This window comes from Nicotiana tomentosiformis, chromosome 11 (assembly GCF_000390325.3).
Source record: "Nicotiana tomentosiformis chromosome 11, ASM39032v3, whole genome shotgun sequence".
Classification (NCBI taxonomy): Eukaryota; Viridiplantae; Streptophyta; class Magnoliopsida; order Solanales; family Solanaceae; genus Nicotiana; species Nicotiana tomentosiformis.
In genome coordinates, this window is record NC_090822.1 from 3,118,151 (window position 1) to 3,144,828 (window position 26,678).

Here is a 26,678-nt window from a genome sequence, read left to right on the forward strand (position 1 = left end):
ATGGACTAGCTACGTTTATGCATGTATATCTGATCTCTCCCATATTTAGCAGATGGTAACGCGTCCTCTTTTCGGATCATGAATGAGTCGGGTAGGGAAGGTGTAATAGGCTTGCTCGACCGGGTTCACTCGGTTGAGCGCCGGTCGTGCTTCCCGAGGTTGGGGTGTGACATATTCATTTTAAGTTTTGTGCTTGGAAATAATTAGATAGCAATGATTTTAAGAAGATAATCTTAAATTATAACATACATAAATTGTGATGACCCAAAAGGTCATCTTATGTTTTAGAACTCGATTATACGCTCTTAAGCCTTAAAAATCATATTTTTACCCTCCTCGATTCACGTGCGCAATCCAGGCATGTTTCCGGAAAGCTTTAATGTTCAAAATTTCTGAAAATAAGAATTTATACCTTAAAAGTTCATTTTAGTTAACTTTGATTAATATTTTTGGTAAACGGGCTCATATCCATATTTTGACGGTCTCGGTAGGTCCGTATCGAATTATGAGACCTGGGCGTATGCCCGGAATCAAATTCAGAGGTTCCTAGCTCGCGTTATGATTTTTTGATGAAAACTAAAAATTCTTAAATTTAATAGTTTTCAAGAATTGATTGATGTTTGGCATTGTTAGTACCGGGTCCGTATTTTAGTTCTGGAGCCCGGTACATGTTCATTATGATATTGAAGACTTATCTGTGAAATTTGGTGAAAAAACGGAGTTGATTTGACGTGATTCGGACGTCTAGTTGAGAAGATAGGAATTTTAAAGTGTTCTTGAGAATTTCATTTGATTTGGTACTAAATTCGTAGTTTTAGATGTTATTTTGATGATTTGATAGCGCGAGCAAGTTCGTATGATGTTTTTAGACTTGTGTACATGTTTGGTTTGGAGCTCCGAGGGCTCGGGTGAGTTTCAGAAAGGCCACGGGATGGTTGGACTTTGGAAAATCTAGTTTTCTGCAGATTCTGGTGTTCTGGTTTGTCCTTCTTCGCGTTCGCGATGGTCCTCTCGCTAACGCGAAGAGTAAACTGATGAGGCCGGAATTTTCTTCTTCGCGAACGTGAAGTCTTGGTTGTGAATGTGAAGCGATGGGGGCATTACCCTTCACGAATGTGACAAGCTCATCGCGAACGCGTAGTGTTAGGCACTAGGGGGGAGGGGTCAGCCTTTCCTTCATCGCGAACGCGAAGGCCAGTTGGGGTAGCCTACGCGAATGCGAACACTATCTCGCGAACGCGAAGGCTTGCAGCCAATGCTCTACGCGAACGCGATAGTGGCCTCACGAACACGATGCACACTGTCGCCCAGCACATAACAGTATCCAAACACGGGATTTAGCCAAAACATTCATTTCCTCAAAGCCCAAACGGTGAAAGGCGATTTTGAAGAGTCATTTTCTTCCCCAAAGTATTGGTAAGTGATTCTAAACTATTTTCTTTCAATTACCCATTACATTTTATGTATTATCAACCTAAAATCTAGGGTTTTCATGGTAGAATTAGGGGTTTGGGTAGAAACTAGGGATTTCGGAAATTTGGGATTTAGACCTCAATTTGAGGTCGGATTCTAAAACCAATAATATATTCGGGCTCAGGGTTGAATGGGTAAATGGATTTTGGTCCGAACCTCGGGTTTCGACCAAGCGGGCCTGGGGTCAATATTCGACTTTTTGGTGGAAAATTTGAAAAATTTAATATATGCAATATAATTGATTCCTTTAACAATATTTGATATTATTGAGTCATTTTTGAATAGATACGAGTGGTTTGGAGGTGAATTCTAGAGGAAAACCGGTGATTGAGAATTAAGTGGCCTTCGGAGCGAGGTAAGTGTTGTGTCTAACCCTGACTTGAGGGAACTAGGAACCTTAGACTATTTTCTATGTGAAATTTATGTGATCGGCGTATATGTGAGGTGACGAGTACTTATACGCCGCCAATTTACCCGTTTTCCATGTTTCTTCTACTTTTCTTATATTGTCTCTTTCCTATGACTAATTGCTACGTGTTTATACTAGTGTTGTTAATTGGATCATTTTTATCATGTTTATGGATTTTCGGGTGATAATTGAGTATTTATTTCAAAGTTGAGATTGATATTGTGGAACCAAATGTTGATGTAAGGCTTGTACTTGTTATTCTATTTCCTTGTTGTTATTTATGCATTGTATTATGGTGAGGGAGAGTGTTAATGCATGAAGGGTGATGTCGTGCCATATTATGAGTGTTAATGCACGAAGGGTGATGTCGTGCCATATTGTGAGTGTTAATACACGAAGGGTGATGTCGTGCCACGTTGTGAGTATTAATGCACGGAGGGTGATGTCGTGCCATGATATGAGATTTAATGCATGAAGGGTGATGTCGTGTCGTTTCTATTAATGTTATGGTGATATTGAGAGTAAAAGCATGAAGGATAATGCTATGCATTTTTCCTTCACTGTATTCGTTGTTTCTATTGATTCATAGTATATTGGTTGTTCCAGTTATCATTTTGCTGTAGTTCTTATTCTCGTATTTCCCCCAGCATGTTTCCCTCTCCTGATATTTCCTGTCTAGCTCTTCATTACTGTTATTTGTATATACAATGCTAAATTGTACAGGTTGATTTGTAGGTGCCTTGCCTTAGCCTCGTCACTGCTTCGTCAAGGTTAGGCTAGACACTTACCAGTACATGGGGTCTGTTATACTGATACTACACTCTGCACTTTCTGTGCAGATTTTGGTACCGGCTCGGACTGATCGAGATTTTTGCTATTGGACCGCTATCCAGTACTTCAAGACGCTTTGGTCCATTTGGTGGGCCTTATAGAGCGTGTGGCCCACATCGGTGCATTTCTCATGGCACCAGCAATCTCTCAGTCCGGAGGAGTAGCCCAGACTCCCACTACTTCCGCTCCGAAGCAGATAGCTCCCAAGTATCAGGCTCCAGCAGCTCAGCCGGTCGGAGTAGTTCAGCCGGTTGTTGCGGCATAGGTCAGAGAAGGGCCAGTTATGTCTTCTGAGGCTTTGTGGAGATTAGACAGGTTTACCAAGCTCTTCCCAGTTCACTTCAGTGGTGCTATTTTAGAGCATTTCCAGAAATAACTTGATAGTTGTCACGAGGTTCTACAGAACATGGGTTTAGTGGAGACCAATGGGGTGGATTTTGCTGCATTTCAGATGACTGGTTCCGCCAAGAAATGGTGGAGAGATTATTTGTTGACCAGACCAGCTGGGTCACCTGCTCTTACTTGGAACCAGTTCTCTCAGCTCTTCATAGAGAAGTTTCTGCCTATCACATTGAGAGAGGAGCGTCGCCGACCGTTTGAGCCTCCAGCAGGGCAGTATGACTGTTACTCAGTGTGAGACCCGTTTTGTGGATTTGGCCCGTCATACTATTCTTCTGCTTCCCACCGAGAGAGAGAGAGGGTGAGGAGGTTTATTGATGGACTTGCTCAGCCTATTAGATTGCATATGGCTAAGGAGACTGGGAGTGAGATTTCTTTTCAGGCGGCAGCTAATATCGCGAGATGAGTCGAGATGGTTCTTGCTCAGGGAGGTCAGGGGTCTAACAAGAGACCTCGTTATTCCGGTGAGTTCAACGGTGCCTCACTTAGAGGAAGAGGTACTTATAGTAGAGGCCATCTTTCTCGGCCATTTAATTCAATACTCCAGGCATCCCATGGTGCCTCAGGTGGTCGTGGCCCTCAGATGTATTATTCTGACCAGCTAGCCTACAGTGAACCACCATCTCCTATTAGCACACCTCCAGTCCAGAGTTATCAGGATGGTTACTCAGGTCGACAGGGTCAGCAGTCACAGTAGCCGAGGTTATGTTATACTTATGATGATCCGGGGCACATTGCTAGATTTTTCCCTCGGGCAACGAGACTCACAGCATCAGAGTTCTCGTGCCAGAACCTCTTCAGCCAGCCAGAGGCAGGGGTCAGGCAGCCAGAGGTAGAGGCCAGACTGTTAGAGGTGGAGGTCAGGCCGTTAAAGGTGGAGACCAGCCAGTTAGAGGTAGGGCCCAACCCCAATGTTATTCTTTCCCAGCGAGGCCTGAGGCTGAGTTATCTGACGTTGTTATCACATGTACCATTTCAGTTTACAGTAGAGATGCTTTGGTTCTATTTGATCCGGGGTCTACTTACTCCTATGTTTCATCCTAATTTGCTTCGTATTTGGTTGTGCCCCGTGATTCTTTGAGTGCTCCTGTGTATGTGTCTACGCTAGTGAGGGATGCTATTATTGTAGATCGTGTTTATTGCTCATGTGTGGTCACCATTGGGAATCGGGGCAACCCCTGCAAGGTCACTGTCACCTTCTCATGCTATATTAGATTGCCACGCCAAGACGGTGACCTTAGCCTTGCAGGGGTTGCCTCGATTAGAGTGGAAAGGGACTCTTGGCCATTCTATCAGCAGGGTTATCTCTTATGTAAAGGCTCAATATATGGTCGAGAAAGGGTGTCTAGCTTATTTAGCTTATGTCTACGATTCTAGTACGGAGGTTCCTTCTATGGATTCAGTGCCGGTTGTTTGTGAGTTTCCAGAGATGTTTCTTGCAGACCTGCCTGGGATGCCACCCGACAGGGATATTGATTTCTGCATTAATTTGGCTCCGGGCACTCATCCCATTTCCATTCCGCTATACCGCATGGCCCCGTAAGAGTTGAAAGAATTGCAGAAGCAGTTGCAAGAATTGCTTGATAAGGGCTTCATTAGACCTAGTATCTCACCCTGGGTGCACCTGTGTTGTTTGTGAAGAAGAAATATGTATCGATGAGGATGTGTATAGATTATCGGCAGTTTAACAAAGTCACCATCAAGAATAAGTATCCATTGACGAGGATTGATGATTTATTTGATCAGCTTCAAGGTTCCTAGGTGTTTTTGAAGATTGATTTGAGATCTGGATACGATCATTTGTGGACTAGGGCATCCGATGTTCCTAAGACAGCTTTTCAGACTCGGTATGGGCATTATGAGTTTCTAGTAATGTCATTTGGGCTGACCAATGCCCCAGCAACAATCATGGATTTGATGAACCGGGTGTTCAAGCCCTACTTGGATTCCTTTATGATTGTGTTTATTGATGATATCTTGATCTATTCCCACAGCCGAGAGGAGCATGATAAACACCTTCGTATCGTCCTTTCAGACTCTGAGGGACAGCCAATTATATGCTAAGTTCTCAAAATACGAGTTTTGGTTGAGTTCAATTGCTTTCTTAGGTCACGTTGTATCAGCAAAGGTTATTCAGATGGATCCTAAGAAGATTGAGGTAGTTCATAACTGGCCTAGACGTACATCAGCTCTAAAGATCCGTAGTTTCTTGGGGTTGACAGGATATTACCGTCGATTTGTGGAGGGGTTTTCATCCATAGCAGCCTGGTTGACCAGGTTGACCCAGAAGGATGTCCCGTTCAGACGGTCAGGCGAGTGTGAGGTGAGCTTTCAGAAGCTCAAGACAGCTTTGACTACGGCACCGGTATTGGTGTTACCCACAGGTTCAGGATCTTATACAGTATATTATGACGTATCTCGTATTGGTATATGTGCGGTGTTGATGCAGGGTGGCAAGGTTATTGCATATGATTCGCGGTAGCTAAAGGTTCACGAGAAGAATTACCTTGTTCATGATCTAGAGCTGGCAGCCATTGTTCATGCGCTGAAGATTTGGAGACACTATCTTTATGGCGTGCTATGTGAGGTATTCACGGATCATCAGAGTTTGCAGTATCTGTTCAAGCAGAAGGAGCTCAATTTGAGGTAGAGGAGGTGGTTGGAGCTATTGAAAGACTATGATATCACCATCTTGTATCATCCCGGGAAGGCCAATGTGGTGGCCGATGCTTTGAGTAGAAAGTCAGCTAGTATGGGTAGCCTTGCTTATATTACAGTTGGTGCGAGACCGCTTACATTAGATGTTCAAGCCCTGGCCAACCAATTCGTGAGGTTGGATGTTTCTGAGACTAGACGTGTTCTAGCTTGTACAGTTGCTCGGTCTTCTTTGTTTGAGTGCATCAGAGATCAGCAAGATGACGATCCTCATTTACTTGTCCTTAGAGATACTGTGCGGCACGGTAGTGCCAACCAGTTTACTATTGGAGATGACAGAGGTTTGAGGATGTAGGGTCGTATTTGTGTACCTAATGTGGATGGACTTCGTGAGCTGATTATTGAGGAGGTCCACAGTTCCTGGTAATCTATTCATCCGGGCACCGCCTAGATGTATCGGGACTTATGGCAGCATCATTGGCGGAGGCGAATGAAAAAAGATATAGTTGCATATGTAGCTTGGTGTCTAAATTGCCAGCAGGTAAAATGTGAGCATTAGAGACCTGGTGGTTTACTTCAAAGGTTAGAGATTCATAAGTGGAAGTGGGAGCGTATCACTATGGATTTTCTTGTTGGACTCCTGCGGACTCAGAGGAAGTTCGATGTAGTTTGGGTCCTTATGGACAGGCTGACCAAGTCAGCTATCTTCAATCCTGTGACAGTTACCTATTCTTCGGAGCGGTTAGCAGAGATTTACATTCGTGAGATCGTCCGTCTTCACGGTGTGCCCGTATCTATCATTTCTGATCGAGGTACACAGTTCACCTCGCACTTCTGGAGGGCAGTACAGTGTAAGTTGGGTACGCGGGTTGAGCTAAGCACATCATTCCATCCTTAGATGGACGGGCAGTCCGAGCGTACTATTCAGATCTTGGAGGATATGCTCTGCGCATGTGTTATAGACTTCGGAGGATCGTGGGATCAGTTCTTGCCCCTTGCAGAGTTCGCCTACAAAAACAGTTACCAGTGGAGAAGGCTCGATTGTTGGGCATACACTTAGTACAGGATGCCTTGGATAAGGTCAAGATTATTTAGGATCAACTTCGCATAGCTCAATCCAGGCAGAAGAGTTATGTCGGTCGCAGAGTTCGTGATGTTGTATACATGGACGGAGAGAGAGTGTTGCTCCGGGTATCACCCATGAAGGGTGTAATGAGGTTCGGAAAAAAGGGCAAGTTGAGCCCTAGGTATACTGGACCTTTTGAGATTCTAGAGAGGGTAGGAGAGGTGGCTTACAGGCTTGCGTTGCCACCTAGTTTAGCAGATGTTCATCCAGTGTTCCATGTGTCCATGCTTCGTAAGTATCACGGTGATCCGTTCCATGTGTTAGATTTCAGCTCTATCCAGTTGGACAAGGATTTGACTTACGAGGAAGAGCCGGTGGCTATTCTAGCCCGGCAAGTTCGCCAATTGAGATCAAAGAGTTACCCTTCAGTTCGAGTGCAGTGGAGAGGTCAGCCTATTGAGGCAGCCACTTAGGAGTCCGAGTCTGATATGCGGAGTATATATCCCCACCTTTTTACCAGCCCAGGTACTTTTCTATGTCCGTTCGAGGACAAACGGTTGTTTTAGAGGTGGAGAATATGATGACCCAAAAGGTCATCTTATGTTTTAGAACTCGATTCTGCGCTCTTAAGCCTTAAAAATTATATTTTTATCCTCATCGATTTGCGTGTGCTGTCCGGCCATGTTTCCAAAAAGCTTTTATGTACACAATTGATGAAAATAAGAATTTATGCTTTAAAAGTTGATTTTAGTTGATTTCGGCCAACAGTTTTGGTAAACGGCCCCGGATACATGTTTTTGCATTCCCGGTGGGTCTGTATCAAATTATGGGACTTGGGCGTATGCCCAAAATCGAATTTGGAGGTCCCTAGCTCGAGTTATGAATTTTTGATGAAAATTAAAAATTTTGAAATTTAGTAGTTTTCAAGAATTGATTGATGTTTGGCATTGTTAGTACCAGGTCCTTATTTTGGATCTGGAGCCTGGTACAGGTTCATTATGATATTTAGGACTTGTCTGTGAAATTTGGTGAGAAACGGAGTTGATTTGACATGATTCGGATGTCCAGTTGAGAAGATAGGAATTTTAAAGTGTTCTTGAGAATTTTATTTGATTTTGGTGCTAAATCCGTATTTTTAGGCTTGGTCGCGAACGCGAAGCAATGGGGGAATCACCCTCTGCGAACGCATAGTGTTAGGCACTGGGGGGGGGGTCAGTCTTTCCTTCATCGCGAACGCGAGCAAAGTTTCGCGAACGCGAAGGCCGGTGGGGTAGCCTACGCGAACACTGCCTCGCAAACGTGAAGGCTTGGCAGCCAATGCTCTTCGCGAACGTGACAGCGGCCTCGCGAACGCGATGCAAACTGTCGCCCAGCATTTAACAGAATCCAAACACGGGATTTAGCCAAAAAATTCATTTCCTCAAAAACCAAACAGTGAAAGGCAATTTTGAAGAGCCATTTTCTTCCCCAGAGTGTTGGTAAGTGATTCTAAACCATTTTCTTTCAATTACCCATTACATTTTATGAATTATCAACCTAAAATTTAGAGTTTTCATAGTAGAATTAGGGGTTTGGGTAGAAACTAGGGATTTCAGACATTTGGAGATTTAGACCTCAATTTGAGGTCGAATTCCAAAACCAATTATATATTCAGGCTCGGGGTGAATGGGTAAATGGATTTTGGTCTGAACCTCGGGTTTTGACCAAGCGGGCCAAGGGTCGATTTTTGACTTTTTGGAGGAAATTTTGGAAAATTTAATTTATGCAATATAATTGATTCCTTTAGCAATAATTGATATTATTGAGTCATTTTTGAATAGATACGAGTGGTTTGGAGGTGAATTCTAGAGGAAAAGTAGTGATTGAGAATTAAGTGGCCTTCGGAGCGAGGTAAGTGTTGTGTCTAACCCTGACTTGAGGGAACTAGGAACCTTAGACTATTTGCTCTGTGAAATTCATGTGAGCGACATATATGTGAGATGACGAGTACTTATGCGCCGCCAATTTACGGGTTTTTCATGTTTCTTCCGTTTTTCTTATATTGTCTCTTTCCTATGCCTAATTGCTACGTGTTTATACTAGTGTTGTTTAATTGCTCGTTCTTATCATGATTATGGATTTTCTGGTGATAATTGAGTATTTATTCAAAGTTGAGATTGATATTGTGGAACCAAATGTTGAAGTAAGGCTTGTACTTGTTATTCTATCTCCATGTTATTATTTATGCATTGTATTATGGTAAGGGAGAGTATTAATGCACGAAGGGTGATGTCGTGCCATAATGTGAGTGTTAATGCACGAAGGGTTATGCCGTGCCATATTTTGAGTGTTAATGCACGAAGGGTGATGTCGTGCCATATTGTGAGTGTTAATGCACAAAGGGTGATGCCGTGCCACATTGTGAGTGTTAATGCACGAAGGCTGATGTCGTGCCATGATATGAGAGTTAATGCACGAAGGGTGATGCCGTGCCATTTCTATTGATTTTATGGTGAGATTGTGAGTAAAAGCACGAAGGGCGATGTAGTGCATTTTTCCTTTACTGTATTCATTATTTCTATTGATTCATATTATATTAGTTATTCCAGTTATCATTCTGCTGTAGTTCTTTTTCTCGTATTTCCCCCAGCATGTTTCACTCTCCTGATATTTCCTGTATAGCTCTTCATTACTGTTATTTGTATATACATTGCTAAATTGTACAGGTTGATTTGTAGGTGCCTTGCCTTAGCCTCGTCACTACTTCGTCGAGGTTAGGCTCGACACTTACCAGTACATGGGGTCGGTTGTACTGATACTGCACTCTGCACTTTCTGTGCAGATTTCGGTACCGGCTCGGATTGATCGAGATTTTTCCTATTGGACCGCTATCCGGAGACTCAAGGTAGATTTGTTGGCATTCACAGACCTTGAAGTCCCGTCTATCTTTTCTGTGCTGCTGTTTCTTTCATTTAGAAAATTGTATTTCTTTCAGAGTATTACTTGTAGTAAATTCTAGAATGCTCATGAATTGTGACTCCAGATCCGGATGGTAGTAACTAATACGGTTTTTATATTATTTCGCACTTATTATATTTCGTCTTAGTTAATTATTATTAATTGATGAATTGAAATAAGGATTTGGTTTAATGATTCTCTAACGTTGGCTTGCCTAGTAAGTAAAATGTTAGGCGCCATCACGGTTCCGATGGTGGAAATTCCGGGTCGTGACATAAACTAACTTTGTCACGACCCAAATTTCCCTTCGTAGGATGTCGTGATGGTACCTAGTCTCTATGACTAGGTAAGCCTACACTTACATATTTAATACAAGAATTCAACCATCAAACGAAGAATATGAGATAAATATCTTATACACAATTATAATTCCCCAAACTGGTAGTATAAGTCATAAGCTCTACTGAGTTACCAGAAAACCCCTAAATACAACTGCTCGGAACACAATTAAACAGTACAATGAAAATATCATAAGGTGACTCTGAGGCCTGCGAACGCGACGATAGGTTTACCTTGAGTCTCCACAGCTCAATCAGCCAGCTAATAATCAACAAGAATTGTGGCACCTAGATCTGCACAAAAAGGGGAAAATGACAACAGAGTCCTCCCAAGGTACTTCCTCGTAGTCTCCGCACAGCAGAAACCTCATGCAATAATAACATCCGCACGGAAAAAACTTAGTGCCACAATAACATCCGCATGCCAGAAACCTCGTGCCCCAGTAACATCTGCACTGCAAAAACCTCGTTCTACAATAACATCCGCATGGCAGAAACCTCGTGCCACAATAACATCTACATTGCAGAAACCTTGTGCCACAATAACATCCGCACGGTAGAAACCTCATGCCACAATAACATCTGCACAGCAGAAACCTCGTGCCACAATAACATCCGCACGGAAGAACCTCGTGCCATAATAACATCTGCATGGAAGAAACCTCATGCCACAATAACATCTGCACGGCAGAAACCTCGTGCCACAATAACATCCGCATAGCAGAAACCCCTTGACCCAATAACATCCGCACGGCAGAAACCTCGTGCAAACAAACACAACATTGAATACCACAGGAACAACGGTAATAACACAAGAATACAACAAGTAAATCAACTCTGGAATTCCATAACACAAAAAGACGGAAGAAAGAACTCACAAGGAAAGGCACAATAGGAGATAATGGTGCAACGTAGTAATAGCTCAACAAGGAAGAGATATTGTGTAGCAATGATCCCACATAAGTGCAATTCAACGATAAGAGGGATAACATAAATCAACGACTCCAATTAAGGGTAAGTCAACAGTGATAAGGGATAACAAATCTTCACTTGGGGTGGAGCAATTACGGAAGAGATTCGACAAATTCAATTATAGATAAGCATATTATCTAAAATATAATAATAACTTTAATCAAGGATAACAATTACAGGAAGGATAGCATATCAATAAGAGAGGCAACAACTTCAGTTAAGGCACATAAGATCTTAATCGACAATAAGGGTAAAACATGGAGCAATTAATTCCAGAAAAGACAAGTAGGGGTGAATCTAGTAAATGGGGAATTTAACATAACAAAGCAACTTCATATCTTATGAACATAAGAACCTAAGAGCCCTAAATGGTCGAATTTCCACAAATAAGCCCGAGCACGTACTCGTCACCTCGCGTACACGGACTTCACATGACACAATTTGCAACAAAGACTCAAATTCTAAGGGGTAGTTCCCCCACACAAAGCTAGGCAAGATACTTACCTCAAAGAAGATAGACCGTTACTCTAACATGAACTTATCGAGTGAAATAACCGTCGGACGGCTCAAATCTAGCCAAAATAACTTCAAATCATAAGAAATAAACACGGATAATAAAGTTTCAATCTTTACCAAAAACAAAAAAGTAAACCCAAAAGTCAAACCCTAGGCTTGCAACCCGAATACCCATTCTGATTTGAATTCAACCATACCAAAATTATCAATTTCCGACATCAATTCATCCTTCAAATCATCATTTTACATTTTGAAAGATTTCTACAAATTTTCCCCAAATTTCTAACTTAATCACTAATTAAAAGATGAATAAAGCAATGGATTCATGAAATATATCAAGATTCGGGTACAGAATACTTACCCCACTGAGTTGCTTGAAATATCCACAAACAATCTCCCAAAACCGAGGTCTATAACTCTAAAAATTATAAAATCCTCAAAATCTTCGAAATATATGATTCTGCCTAGGGATCCCGCTTCTGCGGTTATCAGGTCGCTTCTGTGATGTCCACTTCTGCAGAATTTATCCGCTTTTGCAAAAATGCCTTGCCTCATCCCAAATCGCTTCTGCGATAGCATATGTGCTTCTGTGCGTGCGCTCCCGCGCTCAACATCCCGCACCTGTGAATGCGCTTGTGCGCCCAAAACATCTGATTCTGTGATCCTCCGCTTCCAGTCTTGTTCCGCATCCGCACCCCTTCTCCTTCCCACCTGCGATCAACGCACCTACGCCCAGGGTTTGTAGGTGCACCCACCCCAGATCCTTACCCAAACCAACTTCTTTCAACATGATCCAAAGGATCATAAACCCGTCTGAAACACATCCGGGGGCCCCGGGACCACGTTCGAAATAACCAACAAGTTCCATTACACAACGAGGACCAACTCGAGGCCTTAAATCACATCAAACAATGTCGAAACTACAAATCGCACCATGAATCAAGCTTATGAACTTTCAAATCGTCCAACTTCCAAAACTCGCGCCGAAATATATCAAATCAATCCAGAATGATTTTAAATTTTGCATGCAAGTGATGAATGACATAATGAAGCTGATAAAATTCTCGGAATCGCATTCTGACCCCGATAACACCAAAGTCAACTCTCGGTCACACCTCTCAACCTTCTAACACTTCAACTTTTCAATTTTTGCCGAAATGCTTCAAATTACCCTACGGACCTCCAAATTCAAATCTGGATGCACGCCTAAGTCAAAAATCACTATACGAAGCTATTGGAATCATCAAAATGCTAGTTTAGAGTCATCTGACCAAAAGTCAAATTTCGGTCAACCTTAGTGCTTAAACTTATAAAACAAGAATCGTGCTTCCAAATCAATCCCGAAATGTCTGAAATCTAAACTTGACTACGCACGCACGTCATAACACATAATACGGAGCTGCTCGAGACCTTAAGCCACCGAACGGGACGCAAATTCTCAAAACGATCGGCCGGGTTGTTTCAAACTTGGTACAAGATCCAAAAAGGATTAACATGTCGCACTTACTTTAGTGTAACAAAATGCTACTAAAAGCCAATTAGTTACAGCAGAATATTAGCTATCCTTTTAAGAAAGGTAGTGTTACACTGAATTATAATAATCCTTTCTTCTAATCTCTAATTATATTAATCCTTTCTTCTAATCTCTAATTAGTTATCCATTATCTCTTGTTTAAGCAAAGCTGCAGCCAAATGTTTCGTTTCCTCAGCCAAAGCGGCATATCGTTTAGAGCATTTTTAACATTTCCACTTCTTCTCTCCATGTTTTCTACAATAGTGTGGTGGACACAGTTCTTTTCAGGGCAAACGTAAACTCTCTTTCTCAATTCTTTTGAAGTCCTTTGCTTTTGCTCTAAATTTACCCATTACTTTACGATTTAATAGAATTCTGAGGTTGGAGCTCCGTTAAGTTAATAGAAAAATAATGTTTGTTTTCCTAACAACAAGGTAATATTAAGCCAAATATTTAATCAGGAGCAGACTTGTTCAATTTCGTATAATATAAACACAAATTTGAAATTTGCCTAAGCTCTACTGCTCTCGTGACTCATGAAAGAAGAGGTTTAATATCAGCCATGTATGGTCCAATTGGTCGTAAAATGTACAAACCTAATCTGCTGCTTCCAGTAATGGATTGTCAATAGAAACGTTTTTTCCATTGCTAGTGACGTTTGCCTTTAAAAACAACACTTATGTTATCACTCAATTGTGACAAAATTTTGGAGTAACTCTGCATGTACGACCTAGCATATGTCACGTGAAGCATAATTTAACTTTTCCATCTTTATCTTTCGATAAATTTTATTAGAGCATTTATCGAATGTGTAATTAGTTCTCTCTTTTGTTTTTGATATATGACATTAGATGGGTCCAATCTTTTAATTCGATTTCTTATGTTAGAGAGGTGCAAGTAGAAGCACTTAAATTGTTTGCTATTACAGTTATCCAAAGATGTGCAAAATAGTTGACAGCAAACTATGCTAATACCTTTGATATATAGAATTTTGATAACATGACCATTATAGAGAATTAATCTTAAAGCATGAGAGTTAGTATATTTCAGAATAAATCTTCGATCTGGAATCAAAGGAAGATAATAAATATCTCTTATGGTGTGACTTGGAAGAAAGGTTTATCTGTAGAGGAAAGAAGTAATAATTTATTCCTATAATTTTTTCTATAGAAATAACCATGCCAATGATACCCTTCGTGAACGAAACCCAACCCAATTCCGGTATTAGTTCATGCTATTCATTTGTTTCGTATCAGTTATTTCTCCGCTTTCTATTTTTTATTCTTATTAGGTTTTTATTCCATTTATTATATTCTAGTAGGTGTCTTGACCCAGTCTTGTCACTACTCTACTGAGGTTAGACTTGATACTTACTGGGTACCGTTGTGGTGTCTCATACTGTGCTTATTCACATCTTTTTATGCAGATCCAGGTATGTCTGCCCATACCGGACGCAAGAGTTGATTTGAGTTGTTGCTTTTGGAGACTTCACGGTATACGTGCTCCACGTCCGCAGGCCTCGAAGCTACCACTTGTTTAGACATTTCTCTATTTCTTTCTTGTTTCAAACAGTATTGTAGTTCGAGACTTGTAGTACCATCTTGTAGAGCTTATGACTCTGTTCCACCAGGTTTTAGAAAGAGTGGTAGTTATTGTATTGTTGAGTTTATCATTATAGTTTTAGAGGTTTTTATTTGAAGTTTAGTAGTATTTCTTCTATTCTCTATGCATGATAGCTTACCTAATCGTAAATACTAGGTGTCATTACGATATCTTACTGAGAAAAATTGGGGTCGTGACATTATGAATGCCATGGCGCAGCTTAAGCTAACTGAGGACATGACCCTTGATAGCTAGGAAGGTGTGAAATTCGAGAATTAGATCAGTAGGGTAGTTAGTTTAGTGTTCTGCTTATCATACCGGTAGTATTATTACGTACTTTCATGTTCTGTTGGTATTAGATAGATTTCTATGACTAACTGTCATTTCTTTCATTTTGGTCGTTTGATTAAATGATTGTTATTTATGTTGTTTTTACATGGCTTTCCACTGTTGCACTTTTTATTTTTTCTTCATTAATGTGATAATTATGCTTCCCTGAGCCGAAGATATCTTGGAAATAACCTCTCTATCTCCATAAGTTAAGGGTAAAGCCGAGATTATACTGAGTTTTTTGTTGTTGTTACTTCAGGGCATGATTCCAACATTATTTTGGACTTGTTCAAGATACGCGACGTAAGACAAGAGTGGGTTGCTCTAGTGGTGAGCACCCTACACTTCCAACCAAGAGGTTGTGAGTTCGAGTCACCCCAAGAGCAAGGTGGGTAGTTTTTGAAGGGAGGGAGCCGAGTTTCTATTGGAAACAGTCTTTCTACCCCAGGGTAGAGGTAAGGTCTGCGTACACACTACTCTCCCCAGACCTCACTATTGGGATTATACTGGGTTGTTGTTGTTGTGTTTTTTATTACGTCTCAATTCTGATAGCCTTGACTATTAAGAGTATAACTGCCCTTTATCTTTATCTTAAAACTCTGATAACTTAATTAACATTTCACAAGTTAGAACGCTTAGGGTGAATTTGAAAGAGGTACAATAATAAATGCTATTTATTTTCTAGTATTTTGGAACAAATTCAACATGTCATAAATAATATGAACTGAAATTAGTGTACTTTAATATCATTTTGGTATATGATATTTAATTTTGCCTCGTTTTAGTGAAAATAATGTGAAGATATCAGCAAAAGGAAGAGATATACATGATCCTTTCGGTTGTTTCCTCGCTATTAATTATATATGAGAACAACATTATGTACATAAAAATCTCATAACCATATAGTGTTTTTATATTTTGTTTCCGCTACACGATTTACGTGCAAAGAAACCCACTGTAAATCATATGGAAAAGGGCTAAAATTAATTACCCCTATCATAATTTCAAAATGACATCATAATTTTCCATTTATGTATTGCTAGTAAGTATGAATATCAACTACAAATGGTGTTAAATCTGAGTTGGGAGATCATTTATTATCCATACAAATAAGGAAAATATTTTTCCTTCTCTTGATAGGGAAAATATTTTCCTCCAATTAGAAGAAAATGAGTTCATGAGGCAAGTATTTTTCAAAATATTTAAGCCAACCAAACATGAAAAAATAGAAAAATATTTTCGAAACACACACTAAAAAATACAACTATTCACCAATTTTGCCTTTAATAACAATACTTATGTTATCACACATTTGGGGCGGTTTCGCTTAAACTAGAAAAATCGATCATACTATTTGTCATTTTTCCTATTATTTGCATGCATGCCAAACTCCTCGTACATTCATTCAATTAAAAGATCAAAGACGGAGAGCAACCCTACATCCCGTGAGAGAAGGTTGAATATACGGTATGATTTACGGGTTTAGCTGAATCGAGTAGCTTTTGCTCTCGTTCTATCCATCGATCATACTATTTGTCATTTTTCCTATTATTTGCATGCATGCCAAACTCCTCCTACATTCATTCAATTAAAAGATCAAAGACGGAGAGCAACCCTACATCCCCCTGAGAGAAGGTTGGATATACTGTACGATTTACGGGTTTAGCTGAATCGAGTAACTTTTGCTCTCGTTCTATCCATCGATCATACTATTTGATCTAAAATCCTTTCTTCTAATCTCTAATTATATTAATCCTTTTTTCTAATCTCTAATTTGTTATCCATCATCTCTTGTTTAAGCAAAGCTGCAGCCAAATGTTTCGTTTCCTCAGCCAAAGCGGCATATCGTTTAGAGCATTTTTCACATTTCCACTTCTTCTCTCCATGTTTTCTACAATAGTGTGGTGGACACAGTTCTTTTCAGGGAAAACGTAAACTCTCTTTCTCAATTCTTTTGAAGTCCTTTGCTTTTGCTCTAAATTTACCCATTACTTTACGATTTAATAGAATTCTGAGGTTGGAGATCCGTTAAGTTAATAGAAAAATAATGTTTGTTTTCCTAACAACATGGTAATATTAAGCCAAATATTTAATCAGGAGCAGACTTGTTCAATTTCGTATAATATAAACACAAATTTGAAATTTACCTAGGCTCTACTGCTCTCGTGACTCATGAAAAAAGAGGTTTAATATCAGCCATGTATGGTCCAATTGGTCCTAAAATGTACAAACCTAATCTGCTGCTTCCAGTAATGGATTGTCAATAGAAACGTTTTTTCCATTGCTAGTGACGTTTGCCTTTAAAAACAACACTTATGTTATCACTCAATTGTGACAAAATTTTGGAGTAACTCTGCATGTACGACCTAGCATATGCCACGTGAAGCATAATTTAACTTTTCCATCTTTATCTGTCGATAAATTTTATTAGAGCATTTATCGAATGTGTAATTAGTTCTCTCTTTTGTTTTTGATATATGACATTAGATGGGTTCCATCTTTTAATTCGATTTCTTATGTTAGAAAGGTGCAAGTAGAAGCACTTAATTGTTTGCTATTACAGTTATCCAAAGATGTGCAAAATAGTTGACAGCAAACTATGCTAATACCTTTGATATATAGAATTTTGATAACATGACCATTATAGAGAATTAATCTTAAAGCATGAGAGTTAGTATATTTCAGAATAAATCTTCGATCCGGAATCAAAGAAAGATAATAAATGTTTCTTATGATGTGACTTGGAAGAAAGGTTTATCTGCAGAGGAAAGAAATAACAATTTATTCCTATAATTTTTTCTATAGAAATAACCATGCAAATAATACCCTTCGCGAATGAAACCCAACCCAATTCCGGTATTGCTTCATGTTATTCACTTGTTTCGTATCAGTTATTTCTCCGTTTTCTATTTTTTATTCTTATTAGGTTTTTATTCAATTTATTATATACTAGTAGGTATCTTGACCTGGCCTTATCACTGCTCTACCGATGTTAGACTTGATACTTACTGGATACCGTTGTGGTGTCTCATACTACGCTTATTTACATGTTTTTATGCAGATTCTGGTATGTCTGCCCGTACCGGACGCAAGAGTTGATTTGAGTTGTTGCTTTTGGAGACTTCACGGTATACGTGCTCCACATTCGCAAGCCTCGGAGCCCCTTTTTGTTTAGACATTTCTCTGTTTATTTCTTGTTTCAAACAGTACTGTAGTTCGAGACTTGTAGTACCATCTTGTAGAGCTTATGACTATGTGTCACGACCCGAAAATTTCCACCGACGGAACTGTGATGACACCTAACATTTTACTTGCCAGGCAAGCCAACGTTAGAGAATCATTAACCTAATTACTGATTTCCATTTAGTAAATAACAATAATTAACTAAAATAAAATATAATAAGTGTGGAATATCATAAAACTGTATTAATTATTACCACCCGGATTTGGAGTCACAATTCATGAGCATTCTAGAATTTGCTACAAGTAATAGTCAAAAAGAAATACAACTTTCTTAATGAAAGAAATAGTAGAACAGAAAAGATAGACGGGAACTTCAAGGTCTGTGAACGCCGACAGATCTACCTTGAGTCTCCGGACAGCGGACCAATAGAAAAATCTCGATCAATATGAGCCGGTATCAAAATCTGCACAGAAAGTGCAGAGTGCAGTATCAGTACAACCGACCCCATGTACTGGTAAGTGTCGAGCCTAACCTCGACGAAATAGTGACGAGGCTAAGGCAAGACACCTACAAATCAACCTGTACAATTTAACACTGTATATGAAAATAACATAAATGAAGAACTAAACAGGAAATGATCACCGGAGCAGTCAATATACCATGAATCAACAGGAATAGTGAATACAGTAAGGAAAAATGCACGGCATCACCCTTCATGCTTTTACTCTCAATCTCACCATAAAATTAATAGAAACGGCACGGCATCACCCTTCGTGCATTAACCCTCATATCATGGCACGGCATCACCCTTCGTGCATTAACACTCGCAATATGGCACGGCATCACCCTTCATGCATTAACACTCACAATATGGCACGACATCACCCTTCGTGCATTAACACTCACAATATGGCACGACATCACCCTTCGTGTATTAACACTCTCCCTTACCATAATGCAATGCATAAATAACAACAGGGAAATAGAATAACAAGTACAAACCTTACTTCAACATTTGGTTCCATAGTATCAATCTCAACTTTGAAATAAAAACTCAATTATCACCAGAAAAATTCGCAAACATGATAAGAACGATAAATTGAACAACACTAGTATAACACGTAGCAATTTGGTATAGGAATGAGACAATATAAGAAAAACAGTGAAACATGAAAAACAGGTAAATTGGCGGTGCATAAGTACTCGTCACCTCACATATACACCGCTCACATGAATATCACTTAGCAAGTAATTTAAGGTTCCTAATTCCCTCAAGTCAGGATTAGACACAACACTTACCTCGCTTTGAAGGCCACTTAATTCTCAATCACAGCTTTTCCTTTGGAATTCACCTCCAAACCACTCGTATCTATTCAAAAATGACTCAATAATATCAACCCCGGGCCCGCTTGGTCAAAACCCAAGGTTCGGACCAAAATCCTTTTATCCATTCACCCCTAGCTCGAATATGTAATTAGTTTTTGAATCCGACCACAAATTGAGGTCTAAATCCCCAAATTTCCGAAATTCCTAGTTTCTACCCTAACCCCTAATTCTACCATGAAAACTCTAGATTTTAGGTTGAATTCTTGTAAAAATGAAGTAAATGATTGAAAGAAAGGAGTAAAGGAACACGTACCTATGATTTGGGGAAGAAAATGTCTTTGAAACATCGCCCTAGGCCTCCTATACTTTAGAAACGAGAAGAAAAAATGGCTAGAGTCCGAATTAAATGAACTCACTGCCCAGCGACCTTCGCACCTATGGTGCTTTGGTCACACCTGTGCATCCGCACGTGCGGACAGGACGTTCGCTTATGCGGAAAAGGACTGGGCCAACTGGGGCCGCACATGCGGACATGATTCCGCTTCTGCGGTCCCACTCCTGCGGAGAGAAGTTCGTATCTGTGAAAAATAAAATCTAGGCCTGGGTTACACTAGCGGGGCTATCGCTCGCACCTGCGACCAAAGACTCATAGGTGCGGGTACACCAGATTTGGTGCACCAGCAGCCTTGTTGAGGTTTGAACTCAACTCGCGCATCGCCCGAATGACACCCGAGCCCTCGAGGCTCCAAACCAAACATGCACGCAAGTCTAAAAATATCATACGGACTTGCTCGCGCGATCAAATCGCCAAAATAACACCTAGAACTCCGAATTTAGCACCAAATTGAATGAAATTCTCAAGAACACTTTTAAATTACTTTTTTCTCACCCGAAGGTCCGAATCACGTCAAATCAACTATGTTTCTCACCAAATTTCTCAGACAGGTCTTAAATTCAGACTTTTAATTTTCATCAAAAAATCATAACTTAAGCTAGGGACCTCCGAATTCGATTCCGGGCATATGCCCATGTCCCATAATTTGATACGGACCCACCGGAACCGTCCAAACACGGATCTGGGCCCGTTTATCAAAAATATTGACCAAAGTCAACTAAAGTCAATTTTTAAGGCAAATATTCTTATTTTCATTAGATTTCAACATAAAAGCTTCCCGAAAATATGCCCGGACTGCACACGCAAATCAAGAAGGGTAAAAATAAGATTTTTAAGGCTTAAGAGCACAAATTCGAGTTCTAAAATATAAGATGACCTTTTGGGTCATTATATTCTCCACTTTTAAAACAACCGTTCGTCCTCGAACGGACATAAAAAAGTACCTGGGCTGGTGAAAAGGTCGGGATATCTACTCCGTATATCGGACTTAGACTCCCAAGTAGCTGCCTCAATAGGCTGACCTTTCCACGGCACTCGAACTGAATGGTAACTCTTTAATCTCAACTGGCAAACTTGCCGGGCTAGAATTGCCACCGGCTCCTCATCGTAAGTCAAATCCTTGTCCAACTGGACAGAGCTGAAATCTAACACATGGGACGGATCGCTGTGATACTTTCGAAGCATGGACATATGGAATACCAGATGAACAACTGCTAAACTAGGTGGCAACGCAAGCCTGTAAGCCACCTCTCCCACTCTCTCCATAATCTCAAAAGGTCCGATATACCTAGGGCTCAACTTGCCCTTCTTTCCAAACCTCATTACACCCTTCATGGGTGTTACCCGAAGTAACACTCTCTCTCCGACCATGAATGCAACATCACGAACTCTACTGTCGGCATAACTCTTCTACCTGGACTGAGCTGTGCGACGTCAATCCTGAATAATCCTGACCTTATCCAAGGAATCCTGTACTAAGTCCGTGCCCAACAACCGAGCCTCTCCCGGCTCGAACCACCCAACTGGCGACTGACACCGCCTACTATATAATGCCTCATAGGGAGCCATCTGAATTCTAGACTGTTAGTTGTTGTTGTAGGCGAACTCTGCAAGGGGAATGAACTGATCCCACGATCCTCCGAAGTCTATAACACAAGCGAGGAGCATATCCTCCAAGATATGAATAATACGCTCGGACTATCCGTCCGTCTGAGGATGAAATGATCTACTCAACTCAACCCACGTACCCAACTCACGCTAAACTTCCCTCCAAAAGTGCGAGGTAAACTGCGCACCTCAATAAAAAATGATAGACACGGGCACACCGTGAAGATGGACGATCTCACGAATGTAAATATCTGCCAACCGCTCTGAGGAATAGGTAACTGCCATAGGAATGAAATGCGCTGACTTAGTCAGCCTGTCCACAATGACCCAAACTACATCGAACTTCCTCTGAGTCCATGGGAGTCCAACAATAAAATCCATAGTGATACGCTCTTACTTCCACTCAGGAAGTTCTAACCTCTGAAGTAAACCACTAGGTCTCTGATACTCACACTTTACCTTCTGGCAATTTTGCCTCTACCAATAATGCTACCTCAAGTCTTGCTACATCTTGATGGCTCCCGGATGAATAGAATACCGGGAACTGTGGTACTCTTCAAGGATCAACTCATGAAGTCCATCCACATTAGGAACACAAATACCACCCTGCATCCTCAAAACTCCGTCATCTCCAACAGTAACCTGCTTGGCACCACCGTGCCACACTGTGTCTCTAAGGACAAGTAAATGAGGATCATCATCCTGCAGATCTCTGATGCGCTCAACCAAAGAATACCGAGCAACAGTACAAGCTAGAACACGGCCGGGCTCAGAAACATCTAACCTCACAAACAGGTTGGCCAAGGCCTGAACATCTAATGCAAGCGGTCTCTCACCAACTAAAATATATGCAAGGCTACCCATACTGACTGACTTTCTACTCAAAGCATCGGCCACCATATTGGCCTTTCCGAGATGATACAATATGGTGATATCATAGTCTTTCAATAGCTCCAGCCACCTCATCTACCTCAAATTGAGTTCCTTCTGCTTGAACAAATACTGCAAGCTCTGATGATCAGTGAATACCTTACATGGCACGCCGTAAATATAGTGCCTCCAAATCTTCAGCGCTTGAACAATGGCTGACAGCACTAGATCATGAACAGGGTAATTCTTCTCGTGAACCTTCAGCTGCCATGAAGCATATGCAATAACCTTGCCACCCTGCATCAATACCGCACCCAGACTAATATGAGATGCGTCACAATATACTGTATAAGATCCTGAACATGTGGGTAACACCAATACCGGTGTCATGGTCAAAGCAGTCTTGAGCTTCTGAAAGTTCGCTTCACACTCATCTCACCACCTGAACGGGGCACCCTTCTGGGTCAATCTGGTCAACGGGGCTGCAATGGATGAAAACCCCTCCACAAATCAACGATAATAGCCCGCCAAACCCAGGAAACTATGGATCTCTGTAGCTGATGTGGGTCTAGGCCAGTTCTGGACTGCCTCAATCTTCTTAGGATCCACCTAAATACCCTCTGCTAACATAACGTGACCCAAGAAAGCAACTGAACTCAACCAAAACTCGCATTTTGAGAACTTAGCATATAACTGGCTGTCTTTCAAAGTCTGAAGAACAATCCGAAGGTACTGCTCATGCTCCTCTCGACTGTGGGTGTAGATCAAGATATCATCAATAAACACAACCACAAAGAAATCGAAGTAGGGTTTGAACTCCCGGTTTATCAAATCCATGAATGCTACTGGGGCATTTGTCAGCCCAAATGATATCACTAGAAACTCATAATACCCATACAGAGTCCGAAAAGCTGTCTTAGGAATATCGGATGCCCTAATCCTCAACTAATGGTAGCCAAATCTCAAATAAATCATCAATCCTCGGCAATGGATACTTGTTGTTGATGGTGACTTTGTTCAACTGCTTATAATCTATACACATCCTCATTGATCTATTTTTCTTCTTCACAAACAACACAGGTGCACCCTAGGGCGAGACACTAGGTCTAATGAAGCCCTTATCAAGCAAATTTTGCAATTGCTCCTTCAATTCTTTTAACTCTGGCGGGGCCATGCAGTATTGCAGAATGGAAATAGGCTGAGTGCCCTGAGCCAAATAAATACAGAAATCAATATTCCTGTCGGGTGGCATCCCTGGCAGGTCTGCAGGAAACACCTCTGAAAACTCACGAACAACCGGCATTGAATCTATGGAAGGAAACTCTGCACTAGAATCACAGACATAAGCCAAATAAGGTAGACACCCCTTCTTGACCATATGCCGAGCCTTCACATATGAGATAACCCTGCTGGCATAATGGCCAAGATTCCCTTTCCACTCTAATCGAGGCAACCCCTGCAAGGCTAAGGTCACCGTCTTGGCGTGACAATCTAATATAGCATGATCAAGTGACAGCCAATCCATACCAGTATGACATCAAAATCAACCATGTCGAGAAGTAGGAGATCTACACGAGTCTCAAGACTCCCAATGGCAACCACACACAAACGATAAACACGATTTACAACAATAGAATCTCCCACTGGTGTGGACACATACACAGGAGCACTCAAAGAATCACAGGGAACAACCAAATAGGAAGCAAAATAGGATGACACATAGGAGTAAGTAGACCCCGGATTAAATAGAACTGAAGCATCTCTACTGCAAACTGAAATAGTACATATGATAACAGCGTCAAATGACTCAGCCTCACGCCTGGCTGGGAAAGCATAACACCGGGGCTGGGCCCCACCACCCTGAACTACGTCCCTGGGACGGCCTCTAACTAGTTGGTCTCCACCTCTAACGGCCTGACCTCCACCTCTAACAGTCTGGCCTCTACCTCTGGCTGCCTGACCCCTGCCTCTGGATGGCTAAGCAGGTGGTGCAGCAGGTGGTGCAGCAACTGGTGCCGGAACCGTGGCACGAGAACTCTGATGGTGTGAGCTGCCCGTTGCCCGAGGACAAAATCTACCAATGTGCCTCGGATCACCACAAGTATAACATAACCTCGGCTGCTGTGACATTTGACCCTGAAACTTACCCTGTCGACCTGAATAACCACCCTGATAACTCTGGAGTAGAGGTGCACTAATAGGAGTTGGTGGTGCACTATAGGCTAGCTGGTCGGAATAATGCATCTGAGGGCCATGACCACCTGAGGAACTGTGGGATGCCTGGAGCGCTGAATGAAATGGCCTGGGAGGATGGACTCTACCAAAGGTACTCCTGCCTCTAGATGAAGCACCGCTAAACTCACCAAAATGACGAGGCCTCTTGTCAGACGCTTGACCTCCCTGAGTAAGAACCATTTCGACTCGTCTGGCGACATTAGCAACAGCCTGAAAAGAAATCTCACTCCCAGTCTCCTTAGCCATCTGCAATCTGATAGGCTGAGCAAGTCCATCAATAAACCTCGTCACACTCTCTCTCTCTCGATGGGAAGCAGACGAATGGCATGACGGGCCAAATCCACAAAACGAGTCTCATACTGAGTAACAGTCATGCTGCCCTGCTGGAGACGCTCAAACTGATAGCGACGCTCCTCTTTCAATGGGATAGGTAGAAACTTCTCTATGAAGAGCTGAGAGAACTGGTCCCAAGTAAAAGCAGGTGACCCAGCTGGTCTGGTCAACAAGTACTCTCTCCACCATTTCTTGGCAGAACCAGTCATCTGAAATGCAGCAAAATTGACCCCATTGGTCTGCACTATACCCATGTTTTGTAGAACCTCGTGATAGTTGTCAAGATACTCCTGGGGGTCCTCTGAAGAAGCACCACTGAAGTGAATAGGAAAGAGCTTGGTAAACCTATCCAATCTCCAAAAAGCCTCAGAAGAAATAGCTGGCCCATCTCTGACCTGTGCTGCAATAACCGGCTGAACTAATCCCATTTTCTGAGCCAATGGAGCCTGGTACTTGGGAGCTATCTGCCCCGAAGCGGGAGTGATATGAGTCTAGGCTCCTCCTCCAGTCTGAGAGGCTGCTAGTTCCATGGGAAATGCGCCAGTCTAGGTAACACTCTACATAAGGCCCACCAAACGGACCAAAGCGTCCTAAAGTACTGGGGTAGCAATGAACCCCTCCGGAACCTGAGCTGGTCCGGCAGGAACAGTCTAGGCTGGAACCTGCTCGTCAAGCTCTATCTAACGCTCCACTGCTGGGGCTGCTGCTCGGGCTCTAGGCTGCGCCCTGCCCCTGCCTCGGCCTCTGGCACGGCCTCGACCTCGACCTCTGCCCCGCGTAGGAGCTGCAACTGGAGGCTCTGGCTGCTGCTCAACTGAAGAAGCGGTACATGTTCTCGCCATCTGTGAGAGAATAAGAGTAGAAGAGTTCAATCAGCATTGAAAAAGCAAAATCGCACGACAAAGAAGAAAAGAAGTGAAACTTGTTCCTAAACTTTATAGCCTCTGGAAGATAAGCACAAACGTCTCTGTACCGATCCTCCAGACTTTATTAAGCCTGCTCGTGAATCGTGAGACCTAGGCAACCTAGTGCTTTGATACCAACTGTCATGACCTAAAATTTTCCACCGACGGGACCGTGACGACGCCTAACCTTTCACCTGCAAGGCAAGCCAACGTTAGAGAATCATTAACCCAATTCCTTATTTCCATTTAGTAAATAACAATAATTAACTAAGATGAAATATAATTAGTGCGGAATATCATAAAACTGTATTAATTACTACAACCCGGATCTGAAGTCACAATTCACGAGCATTCTAGAATTTGCTACAAGTAATAGTCATAAAGAAATACAACTGTCTGAATGAAAGAAATAGTAGAACAGAAAAGATAGACGGAAACTTCAAGGTCTGTGAACGCCGACAGATCTACCTTGAGTCTCCGGACAGCGGACCAATAGAAAAATCTCGATCAACCCGAGCCGGTATCAAAATCTGCACAAAAAGTGCAGAGTGCAGTATCAGTACAACCGACCCTATATACTGGTAAGTGTCGAGCCTAACCTCGACGAAGTAGTGACGAGGCTAAGGCAAGGTACCTACAAATCAACCTGTACGATTTAACAGTGTATATACAAATAACAGAAATGAAGAACTAAATAGGAAATGATCACCGGAGCAGTCAATATACCATGAATCAACAGGAATAGTGAATACAGTAAGAAAACATGCACAGCATCACCCTTC